This window comes from Aquarana catesbeiana, linkage group LG05 (assembly GCF_042186555.1).
Source record: "Aquarana catesbeiana isolate 2022-GZ linkage group LG05, ASM4218655v1, whole genome shotgun sequence".
NCBI lineage: Eukaryota > Metazoa > Chordata > Amphibia > Anura > Ranidae > Aquarana > Aquarana catesbeiana.
In genome coordinates this window covers 16,793,666-16,807,323 of record NC_133328.1, presented here as the reverse complement: position 1 = coordinate 16,807,323, position 13,658 = coordinate 16,793,666, and positions in this window count along the sequence as shown.

The window sequence follows — 13,658 nt, the reverse complement described above, 5'->3', positions numbered from 1 at the left end:
AAACAGGTAATTTTTCTCCTTCATTGATGTACGCTGATGAGGCGGCACTGATGGGCACCGATAGGTGGCAGTGATGGGCACTGATTGCTTACACTAATGGCATCACTGCTAGGTGGCACTGATTGGCACCACTAGTGGGCATTGATAGGTGGCACTTGTGGGCATTGATAGGTGGCACTGTGGGCACTGGCAGGTGCACTGGCAGGCACAGATGAGGCATTGTGCCTTATTCCTCTTTGGGACTGATGTCCCTTTAACATAAGCCGGTGATCGGCTCTTTTTTCTCCCCACGCTGTCAGAGAGTCTGCGCGATGCACGTGCACAGGGGAGGACGTCCCATGACGGCCTCCCGGAAACTGAGATCCGCTCTGTGGCCGTCATTCGGCTATGGTCCGGACCTCAAGTGCTTAAAGAAGAATTAACCAAAAAAAAGGTTAATTAAATACACAAGGACTTTTTTTTACCACTACTATTCCTTTATATTGGCTTTTAAAACGTACAAATGCAGCAATTTAGAAATTGGATGAAAGGTTTTAGCGCTGGAAACACTTTTTGAAAGATAAAAAGTGCATTTTATATATAACTCTATGGATCAGACCAAAATGAGGGACAAATGAGGGGGAATGAGGGACAGAGGGACATTGCTCCAAATCAGGGACAGTTGGGAGCTATGCACCTGTGGTCAATTCAGTTGATTGGACATGATTTGGAAAGGCACACACCTGTCTATATAAAGATCCCACCGTTAACAGTGCATGTCAGAGCACAAACCAAGCCATGAAGTCCAAGGAATTGTCTGTAGACCTCCAAGACTGGATTGTATGGACGGACAGATCTGGGGAAGGGTACAGAACAATTTCTGCAGCATTGAAGGTCCCAATGAGCACAGTGAAGCATGGTGTAACATGACAAAATGTAAAAAAAATTCAAGGGGTATGAATACTTTTTCAAGGCACTGTAGGGGCTTTTGGCTGTGGACATGGGTCAGCATGGGCACCCTGAATAGTCTGCAGCTACACAACCCCCTACACAACAAACCGCCATGAGGATTTCTTCTGCTTTCAACACATCAACTTCAGGGACAACATGTTCACTTGCTGCCTAATATATTCCACCCACTTTCAGATGTCATTGTAAGGAGATAACCCATGTTATTCACCTTACCTGTCAGTGGTAATAAAGTTATGGCTAATCAGTGTATATATACAGTATCTCACAAAAGTGAGTACACCCCTCACATTTCTGTAAATATTTTCTTCTATCTTTTCATGTGACAACACTGAAGAAATGACACTTGTCTACAATGTAAAGTAGTGAGTGTACAGCTTGTATAACAGTGTAAATGTGCTGTCCCCTCAAAATAACTCAACACACAGCCATTAACCACATGCCGACCAGCCGCAGAATGGCATGGTTGGGTGAAACAACGTTATGTGACGTCGCTTTGCCCTGTGGCCACTAGGGGGCTGTGACTCCACATGATATCCTCCACATCGCAGCCTCCTGTGTACATCACAGGCCCCTCATCTCAGACCCCCATCTCAGACTGGTTCCCCCTCATTACAGACTGGTCCCCCCTCATCACAGACTGGTCCCCCCTAATCACAGACTGGTCCCCCTCCCATCACAGACTGGTCCCCCTCCCATCACAGACTGGTCCCCCTCCCATCACAGACTGGTCCCCCTCCCATCACAGACTGGTCCTCCTCCCATTACAGACTGGTCCCCCTCCCATTACAGACTGGTCCCCCTCCCATTACAGACTGGTCCCCCTCCATCACAGACTGGTCCCCCTCCCATCACAGACTGGTCCCCCTCCCATCACAGACTGGTCCCCCTCCCATCACAGACTGGTCCCCCTCCCATCACAGACTGGTCCCCCTCCCATTACAGACTGGTCCCCCTCCCATTACAGACTGGTCCCCCTCCCATTACAGACTGGTCCCCCTCCATCACAGACTGGTCCCCCTCCCATCACAGACTGGTCCCCCTCCATCACAGACTGGTCCCCCTCCCATCACAGACTGGTCCCCCTCCCATTACAGACTGGTCCCCCTCCCATCACAGACTGGTCCCCCTCCCATTACAGACTGGTCCCCCTCCCATTACAGACTGGTCCCCCTCCCATTACAGACTGGTCCCCCTCCCATTACAGACTGGTCCCCCTCCCATTACAGACTGGTCCCCCTCCCATCACAGACTGGTCCCCCTCCCATCACAGATTGCCCCCCATCACAGACTGGTACCCCGTCATCACAGAATGGTCCTCCCCATCACAGATTGGTCCCCCTCCCATCACAGACTGGTCCCCCTCCCATCACAGAATGCCCCCCATCACAGACTGGTCCCCCCATCACAGAATGGTCTCCCTCCCATCACAGAATGGTCTCCCTCCCATCACAGCACGGTCCCCCCCCATCACAGACTGGTCCCCCTCCCATCAGAGATGGATCCCCCCACCACAGACTGGTCCCCCCATCACAGACCCCCCCCCCTAGATAGCAGACTCCTGTCCTCATAACAGCACAGCCCTTCCCCCTCCCCACAGAGTCCTTTCTTATTCACACAAGACGTGCAGCGCGGCTGCTCTGGACATTGAGCGGGAGTTCAATAACGGGAAGTTAAAGGTGAGTGATTGCTGGGACCGCCCCGCTGCGTAGCAACCAATCACCCGCTTCTTAACTTAAAAATTCCCGCCCTTTGTCCAGGGCGGCCACGCTTCTCATCTTGTGTAAATAGGACAGGCGGAGGGCGGGGGCAGTGCAGCGATCCCATACGGAAGGGGCAGACGAACCAGAGCGCGGCGCGCCTGCCATGCTGTGAACATAGCATCAGGCAGGCAGGCGAGCCAGCGGCCGGGAGAGGAGTGGGACACACAGGCAACTATTTGGCGAGGCTGCGGTCTGGGTAGTATGGCTACTGGGGCCGGAACTGGACCGCCGTCCGCCATTAAGTGATGCCTGCTATAAATAAATACCAACAAACAAAATAGTGGAGTAAACTTGGCCGCGCCCTTTATTATTGGTATTCAATTTAATTTATTAAACATGTAACCATTCATAGATAGATAAATGAATTCACAAATAACTTATTTACTCAAACAGCCTTACAGTAAGCAACCCAGCCACTACGACTCAGGTTGATGAAAAGTATAACAATTTTTTATTAATCACTCCCTTTAGAGAAAGGGAGGGGTAAACCACATAATATTATAAGGCCGCGACAAGGGGGGGGGGGCTCACAGGTGGGGGTCTTGAGGGACTGGCAAAAAACGCCTGTTGCACTGCCTTATATAGCCTTTGACCCATCTAGAACATTCCAAGAGGTCATGTGACCAAATCTTCTGGAATGTTCCTAAAGGTCAGCTGACCTCCAGTGGTCAGCTGACCTGCTCCTTGGCTATAAGACTTTTTATGGGTCACCTAACTATACCTTCACCTTTCTATTAACCTTAACTGGCAGGAAAACAAGCCCCGCCCACCTAACTACCTGACCCAATTAACTACCTTGGGGGGGAACTTGAAACTCCTATTCTGTCACAATCCAATGCACCAGGTGGCCTTAAAACAGCCCCACCCCCCCACCCCTTGCTCTCTTTCCAAAACAGATTAAATTAATTATTTCTACAGTCCCCCATAATGACAACGTGAAAGAAGTTTGTTTGAAATCTTTTCAAATTTATTACAAAAAAATTAAAAAAACGAAAAAAATCCCATGTACATAAGTATTCACAGCCTTTGCCGTGGCACTCAAAACTGAGCTCAGGTCCATCCTGTTTCCACTGATCATCCTTGAGATGTTTCTACAGATTTATCGGGGTCCAGCTGCATACCTCCCAACATTCTGAGATGGGAATGAGGGACACCTACTAACAAACATATGTAGGCATAGGTCACGCCCCCCCTGCCACACCCCCTTAACCACTTGCTTACTGGGCACTTAAACCCCCCTCCTGTCCAGACCAAATTTTCAGCTTTTAGCGCTGTCACTCGTTGAATGACAATTGCGCGATCATACTACACTGTACCCAAATGACAATTTTATCATTTTTTTCCCACAAATAGAGCTTTCTTTTGGTGGTATTTCATCACCTCTGCGGTTTTTAGTTTTTGTTAAAAAAATTGAAAAAGACTGATTTTTTAAAAAAAAATTTAAATTTTTTTAAATATTTTGTTATAAAATTTTGCAAACAGGTAATTTTTCTCCTTCATTGATGTACGCTGATGAGGCGGCACTGATGGGCACCGATAGGCGGCACTGATGGGCACTGATTGCTTACACTAATGGCAGCACTGCTAGGTGGCACTGATTGGCACCACTGGTGGGCATTGATAGGTGGCACTTGTGGGCATTGATAGGTGGCACTTGTGGGCATTGATAGGTGGCACTGTGGGCACTGGCAGGTGGCACTGGCAGGCACAGATGAGGCATTGTGCCTTATTCCTCTTTGGGACCGATGTCCCTTTAACATAAGCCGGTGATCGGCTCTTTTTTCTCCCCACGCTGTCAGAGAGCCTGCGCGATGCACGTGCACAGGGGAGGACGTCCCATGACGGCCTCCCGGAAATTGAGGTCCGCGCTGTGGCCGTCATTCGGCTATGGTCCGGACCTCAAGTGCTTAAAGAAGAATTAACAAAAAAAAAGGTTAATTAAATACACAAGGACTTTTTTTTACCACTACTATTCCTTTATATTGGCTTTTAAAACATACAAATGCAGCAATTTAGAAATTGGATGAAAAGTTTTAGCGCTGGAAACACTTTTTGAAAGATAAAAAGTGCATTTTATATACAACGATATAGATCAGACCAAAATGAGGGACAAATGAGGGGGAATGAGGGACAGAGGGACATTGCTCCAAATCAGGGACAGTTGGGAGCTATGCACCTGTGGTAAACTCAGTTGATTGGACATGATTTGGAAAGGCACACACCTGTCTATATAAAGATCCCACAGTTAACAGTGCATGTCAGAGCACAAACCAAGCCATGAAGTCCAAGGAATTGTCTGTAGACCTCCAAGACAGGATTGTATGGAGGGACAGATCTGGGGAAGGGTACAGAACAATTTCTGCAGCATTGAAGGTCCCAGTGAGCACAGTGAAGCATGGTGTAACATGACAAAATGTAAAAAAAATTCAAGGGGTATGAATACTTTTTCAAGGCACTGTAGGGGCTTTTGGCTGTGGACATGGGTCAGCATGGGCACCCTGAATAGTCTGCAGCTACACAACCCCCTACACAACAAACCGCCATGAGGATTTCTTCTGCTTTCAACACATCAACTTCAGGGACAACATGTTCACTTGCTGCCTAATATATTCCACCCACTTTCAGATGTCATTGTAAGGAGATAACCCATGTTATTCACCTTACCTGTCAGTGGTAATAAAGTTATGGCTAATCAGTGTATATATACAGTATCTCACAAAAGTGAGTACACCCCTCACATTTTTGTAAATATTTTCTTCTATCTTTTCATGTGACAACACTGAAGAAATGACACTTTGCTACAATGTAAAGTAGTGAGTGTACAGCTTGTATAACAGTGTAAATTTGCTGTGCCCTCAAAATAACTCAACACACAGCCATTAACCACATGCCGACCAGCCGCAGAATGGCATGGTTGGGTGAAACAACGTTATGTGACGTCGCTTTGCCCTGTGGCCACTAGGGGGCTGTGACTCCACATGATATCCTCCACATCGCAGCCTCCTGTGTACATCACAGGCCCCTCATCTCAGACCCCCATCTCAGACTGGTTCCCCCTCATTACAGACTGGTCCCCCCTCATCACAAAATGGTCCCCCCTCATCACAGACTGGTCCCCCTCCCATCACAGACTGGTCCCCCTCCCATCACAGACTGGTCCCCCCCTCCCATCACAGACTGGTCCCCCTCCATTACAGACTGGTCCCCCTCCCATTACAGACTGGTCCCCCTCCCATTACAGACTGGTCCCCCCTCCAATCACAGACTGGTCCCCCTCCCATCACAGACTGGTCCCCCCTCCCATCACAGACTGGTCCCCCTCCCATCACAGACTGGTCCCCCTCCCATCACAGACTGGTCCCCCTCCCATTACAGACTGGTCCCCCCTCCATTACAGACTGGTCCCCCCTCCCATCACAGACTGGTCCCCCCTCCCATCACAGACTGGTCCCCCTCCCATCACAGACTGGTCCCCCTCCCATCACAGACTGGTCCCCCTCCCATCACAGACTGGTCCCCCTCCCATCACAGACTGGTCCCCCTCCCATCACAGACTGGTCCCCCCTCATCACAGACTGGTCCCCCTCCCATTACAGACTGGTCCCCCCTCCCATCACAGACTGGTCCCCCTCCCATCACAGACTGGTCCCCCTCCCATCACAGACTGGTCCCCCCTCCCATCACAGACTGGTCCCCCCCCCCATCACAGACTGGTCCCCCGTCATCACAGAATGGTCCTCCCCATCACAGATTGGTCCCCCTCCCATCACAGATTGCCCCCCATCACAGACTGGTCCCCCCCATCACAGATTGGTCCCCCTCCCATCACAGATTGGTCCCCCTCCCATCACAGATTGGTCCCCCTTCCATCACAGATTGCCCCCCATCACAGATTGCCCCCCATCACAGACTGGTTCCCCCCATCACAGACTGGTACCCCGTCATCACAGAATGGTCCTCCCCATCACAGATTGGTCCCTCTCCCATCACAGATTGGTCCCCCTCCCATCACAGAATGCCCCCCATCACAGACTGGTCCCCCCATCACAGACTGGTCTCCCTCCCATCACAGAATGGTCTCCCTCCCATCACAGCACGGTCCCCCTCCCATCAGAGATGGATCCCCCCACCACAGACTGGTCCCCCCATCACAGACCCCCCCCCCTAGATAGCAGACTCCTGTCCTCATAACAGCACAGCCCTTCCCCCTCCCCACAGAGTCCTTTCTTATTCACACAAGACGTGCAGCGCGGCTGCTCTGGACATTGAGCGGGAGTTCAATAACGGGAAGTTAAAGGTGAGTGATTGATTGCTGGGACCGCCCCGCTGCGTAGCAACCAATCACCCGCTTCTTAACTTAAAAATTCCCGCCCTTTGTCCAGGGCGGCCACGCTTCTCATCTTGTGTAAATAGGACAGGCGGAGGGCGGGGGCAGTGCAGCGATCCCATACGGAAGGGGCAGACGAACCAGAGCGCGGCGCGCCTGCCATGCTGTGAACATAGCATCAGGCAGGCAGGCGAGCCAGCGGCCGGGAGAGGAGTGGGACACACAGGCAACTATTTGGCGAGGCTGCGGTCTGGGTAGTATGGCTACTGGGGCCGGAACTGGACCGCCGTCCGCCATTAAGTGATGCCTGCTATAAATAAATACCAACAAACAAAATAGTGGAGTAAACTTGGCCGCGGCCTTTATTATTGGTATTCAATTTAATTTATTAAACATGTAACCATTCATAGATAGATAAATGAATTCACAAATAACTTATTTACTCAAACAGCCTTACAGTAAGCAACCCAGCCACTACGACTCAGGTTGATGAAAAGTATAACAATTTTTTATTAATCACTCCCTTTAGAGAAAGGGAGGGGTAAACCACATAATATTATAAGGCCGCGACAAGGGGGGGGACTCACAGGTGGGGGTCTTGAGGGACTGGCAAAAAACGCCTGTTGCACTGCCTTATATATAGCCTTTGACCCATCTAGAACATTCCAAGAGGTCATGTGACCAAATCTTCTGGAATGTTCCTAAAGGTCAGCTGACCTCCAGTGGTCAGCTGACCTGCTCCTTGGCTATAAGACTTTTTATGGGTCACCTAACTATACCTTCACCTTTCTATTAACCTTAACTGGCAGGAAAACAAGCCCCGCCCACCTAACTACCTGACCCAATTAACTACCTGGGGGGGGGGAACTTGAAACTCCTATTCTGTCACAATCCAATGCACCGGGTGGCCTTAAATCAGCCCCCCCCCACCCCTTGCTCTCTTTCCAAAACGGATTAAATTAATTATTTCCTCAAAATTCTACAAACAATCCCCCATAATGACAACGTGAAAGAAGTTTGTTTGAAATCTTTTCAAATTTATTAAAAAAAAATAAAAAAAACGAAAAAAATCCCATGTACATAAGTATTCACAGCCTTTGCCGTGGCACTCAAAACTGAGCTCAGGTCCATCCTGTTTCCACTGATCATCCTTGAGATGTTTCTACAGATTTATCGGAGTCCAGCTGCACACCTCCCAACATTCTGAGATGGGAATGAGGGACACCTACTAACAAACATATGTAGGCATAGGTCACGCCCCCCCTGCCACACCCCCTTAACCACTTGCTTACTGGGCACTTAAACCCCCCTCCTGTCCAGACCAAATTTTCAGCTTTTAGCGCTGTCACTCGTTGAATGACAAGTGCGCGGTCATACAACACTGTACCCAAATGACAATTTTATCATTTTTTTCCCACAAATAGAGCTTTCTTTTGGTGGTATTTCATCACCTCTGCGGTTTTTAGTTTTTGTTAAAAAAAATTGAAAAAGACTGATTTTTTTAAAAAAAAATTTAAATTTTTTAAAATATTTTGTTATAAAATTTTGCAAACAGGTAATTTTTCTCCTTCATTGATGTACGCTGATGAGGCGGCACTGATGGGCACCGATAGGTGGCAGTGATGGGCACTGATTGCCTACACTGATGGCAGCACTGCTAGGTGGCACTGATTGGCACTACTGGTGGGCATTGATAGGTGGCACTTGTGGGCATTGATAGGTGGCACTTGTGGGCACTGGCAGGCACAGATGAGGCATTGTGCCTTATTCCTCTTTGGGACCGATGTCCCTTTAACATAAGCCGGTGATCGGCTCTTTTTTCTCCCCACGCTGTCAGAGAGCCTGCGGGGTGCGCGTGCACAGGGGAGGACGTCCCATGACGGCCTCCCGGAAACTGAGGTCCGCTCTGTGGCCGTCATTCGGCTATGGCCCGGACCTCAAGTGCTTAAATTAACCAAAAAAAAAGGTTAATTAAATACACAAGGACTTTTTTTTATCACTACTATTCCTTTTTATTGGCTTTTAAAACATACAAATGCAGCAATTTAGAAATTGGATGAAAGGTTTTAGCGCTGGAAACACTTTTTGAAAGATAAAAAGTGCATTTTATATACAATTATATGGATCAGACCAAAATGAGGGACAAATGAGGGGGAATGAGGGACAGAGGGACATTGCTCCAAATCAGGGACAGTTGGGAGCTATGCACCTGTGGTCAATTCAGTTGATTGGACATGATTTGGAAAGGCACACACCTGTCTATATAAAGATCCCACAGTTAACAGTGCATGTCAGAGCACAAACCAAGCCATGAAGTCCAAGGAATTGTCTGTAGACCTCCAAGACAAGATTGTATGGGGGGACAGATCTGGGGAAGGGTACAGAACAATTTCTGCAGCATTGAAGGTCCCAGTGAGCACAGTGAAGCATGGTGTAACATGACAAAATGTAAAAAAAATTCAAGGGGTATGAATACTTTTTCAAGGCACTGTAGGGGCTTTTGGCTGTGGACATGGGTCAGCATGGGCACCCTGAATAGTCTGCAGCTACACAACCCCCTACACAACAAACCGCCATGAGGATTTCTTCTGCTTTCAACACATCAACTTCAGGGACAACATGTTCACTTGCTGCCTAATATATTCCACCCACTTTCAGATGTCATTGTAAGGAGATAACCCATGTTATTCACCTTACCTGTCAGTGGTAATAAAGTTATGGCTAATCAGTGTATATATACAGTATCTCACAAAAGTGAGTACACCCCTCACATTTTTGTAAATATTTTCTTCTATCTTTTCATGTGACAACACTGAAGAAATGACATTTTGCTACAATGTAAAGTAGTGAGTGTACAGCTTGTATAACAGTGTTAAAATAGTCTCAAAATAACTCAACACACAGCCATTAACCACATGCCGACCAGCCGCAGAATGGCATGGTTGGGTGAAACAACGTTATGTGACGTCGCTTTGCCCTGTGGCCACTAGGGGGCTGTGACTCCACATGATATCCTCCACATCGCAGCCTCCTGTGTACATCACAGGCCCCTCATCTCAGACCCCCATCTCAGACTGGTCCCCCCTCATCACAAAATGGTCCCCCCTCATCACAGACTGGTCCCCCTCCCATCACAGACTGGTCCCCCTCCCATCACAGACTGGTCCCCCTCCCATCACAGACTGGTCCCCCTCCCATTACAGACTGGTCCCCCTCCCATCACAGACTGGTCCCCCTCCCATCACAGACTGGTCCCCCTCCCATCACAGACTGGTCCCCCTCCCATCACAGACTGGTCCCCCCCCCCATTACAGACTGGTCCCCCGTCCATTACAGACTGGTCCCCCCTCCCATCACAGACTGGTCCCCCCTCCCATCACAGACTGGTCCCCCTCCCATCACAGACTGGTCCCCCTCCCATCACAGACTGGTCCCCCCCCCATCACAGACTGGTCCCCCCCCCATCACAGACTGGTCCCCCGTCATCACAGAATGGTCCTCCTCCCATCACAGACTGGTCCCCCGTCATCACAGAATGGTCCCCCCCCATCACAGAATGGTCCCCCTCCCATCACAGAATGGTCCTCCCATCACAGAATGGTCTCCCTCCCATCACAGACTGGTCCCCCTCCCATCACAGAATGCCCCCCATCACAGACTGGTCCCCCCATCACAGACTGGTCTCCCTCCCATCACAGAATGGTCTCCCTCCCATCACAGAATGGTCTCCCTCCCATCACAGACTGGTCCCCCTCCCATCAGAGATGGATCCCCCCACCACAGACTGGTCCCCCCATCACAGACCCCCCCCCTAGATAGCAGACTCCTGTCCTCATAACAGCACAGCCCTTCCCCCTCCCCACAGAGTCCTTTCTTATTCACACAAGACGTGCAGCGCGGCTGCTCTGGACATTGAGCGGGAGTTCAATAACGGGAAGTTAAAGGTGAGTGATTGATTGCTGGGACCGCCCCGCTGCGTAGCAACCAATCACCCGCTTCTTAACTTAAAAATTCCCGCCCTTTGTCCAGGGCGGCCACGCTTCTCATCTTGTGTAAATAGGACAGGCGGAGGGCGGGGGCAGTGCAGCGATCCCATACGGAAGGGGCAGACGAACCAGTGCGCGGCGCGCCTGCCATGCTGTGAACATAGCATCAGGCAGGCAGGCGAGCCAGCGGCCGGGAGAGGAGTGGGACACACAGGCAACTATTTGGCGAGGCTGCGGTCTGGGTAGTATGGCTACTGGGGCCGGAACTGGACCGCCGTCCGCCATTAAGTGATGCCTGCTATAAATAAATACCAACAAACAAAATAGTGGAGTAAACTTGGCCGCGGCCTTTATTATTGGTATTCAATTTAATTTATTAAACATGTAACCATTCATAGATAGATAAATGAATTCACAAATAACTTATTTACTCAAACAGCCTTACAGTAAGCAACCCAGCCACTACGACTCAGGTTGATGAAAAGTATAACAATTTTTTATTAATCACTCCCTTTAGAGAAAGGGAGGGGTAAACCACATAATATTATAAGGCCGCAACAAGGGGGGGGGCTCACAGGTGGGGGTCTTGAGGGACTGGCAAAAAACGCCTGTTGCACTGCCTTATATATAGCCTTTGACCCATCTAGAACATTCCAAGAGGTCATGTGACCAAATCTTCTGGAATGTTCCTAAAGGTCAGCTGACCTCCAGTGGTCAGCTGACCTGGTCCTTGGCTATAAGACTTTTTATGGGTCACCTAACTATACCTTCACCTTTCTATTAAGCTTAACTGGCAGGAAAACAAGCCCCGCCCACCTAACTACCTGACCCAATTAACTACCTGGGGGGGGGGGGGGCCTTGAAACTCCTATTCTGTCACAATCCAATGCACCGGGTGGCCTTAAATCAGCCCCCCCCCACCCCTTGCTCTCTTTCCAAAACGGATTAAATTAATTATTTCCTCAAAATTCTACAAACAATCCCCCATAATGACAACGTGAAAGAAGTTTGTTTGAAATCTTTTCAAATTTATTAAAAAAAAATAAAAAAAACGAAAAAAATCCCATGTACATAAGTATTCACAGCCTTTGCCATGGCACTCAAAACTGAGCTCGGGTCCATCCTGTTTCCACTGATCATCCTTGAGATGTTTCTACAGATTTATCGGAGTCCAGCTGCACACCTCCCAACATTCTGAGATGGGAATGAGGGACACCTACTAACAAACATATGTAGGCATAGAACACGCCTCCTGCCACACCCCCTTAACCACTTGCTTACTGGGCACTTAAACCCCCCTCCTGTCCAGACCAAATTTTCAGCTTTTAGCGCTGTCACTCGTTGAATGACAATTGCGCGATCATACAATGCTGTACCCAAATGACAATTTTATCATTTTTTTCCCACAAATAGAGCTTTCTTTTGGTGGTATTTCATCACCTCTGCGGTTTTTAGTTTTTGTTAAAAAAAATTGAAAAAGACCGATTTTTTTTAAAAAAAATTTAAATTTTTAAAAATATTTTGTTATAAAATTTTGCAAACAGGTAATTTTTCTCCTTCATTGATGTACGCTGATGAGGCGGCACTGATGGGCACCGATAGGTGGCAGTGATGGGCACTGATTGCTTACACTAATGGCAGCACTACTAGGTGGCACTGATTGGCACCACTGGTGGGCATTGATAGGTGGCACTTGTGGGCACTGGCAGGCACAGATGAGGCATTGTGCCTTATTCCTCTTTGGGACCGATGTCCCTTTAACATAAGCCGGTGATCGGCTCTTTTTTTCTCCCCACGCTGTCAGAGAGCCTGCGGGGTGCACGTGCACAGGGGAGGACGTCCTATGACGGCCTCCCGGAAACTGAGGTCCGCTCTGTGGCCGTCATTCGGCTATGGTCCGGACCTCAAGTGCTTAAAGAAGAATTAACCAAAAAAAAGGTTAATTAAATCCACAAGGACTTTTTTTTACCACTACTATTCCTTTATATTGGCTTTTAAAACGTACAAATGCAGCAATTTAGAAATTGGATGAAAGGTTTTAGCGCTGGAAACACTTTTTGAAAGATAAAAAGTGCATTTTATATACAACGATATGGATCAGACCAAAATGAGGGACAAATGAGGGGGAATGAGGGACAGAGGGACATTGCTCCAAATCAGGGACAGTTGGGAGCTATGCACCTGTGGTCAATTCAGTTGATTGGACATGATTTGGAAAGGCACACACCTGTCTATATAAAGATCCCACCGTTAACAGTGCATGTCAGAGCACAAACCAAGCCATGAAGTCCAAGGAATTGTCTGTAGACCTCCAAGACAGGATTGTATGGGGGGACAGATCTGGGGAAGGGTACAGAACAATTTCTGCAGCATTGAAGGTCCCATTGAGCACAGTGAAGCATGGTGTAACATGACAAAATGTAAAAAAAAAATCAAGGGGTATGAATACTTTTTCAAGGCACTGTAGGGGCTTTTGGCTGTGGACATGGGTCAGCATGGGCACCCTGAATAGTCTGCAGCTACACAACCCCCTACACAACAAACCGCCATGAGGATTTCTTCTGCTTTCAATACATCAACTTCAGGGACAACATGTTCACTTGCTGCCTAATATATTCCACCCACTTTCAGATG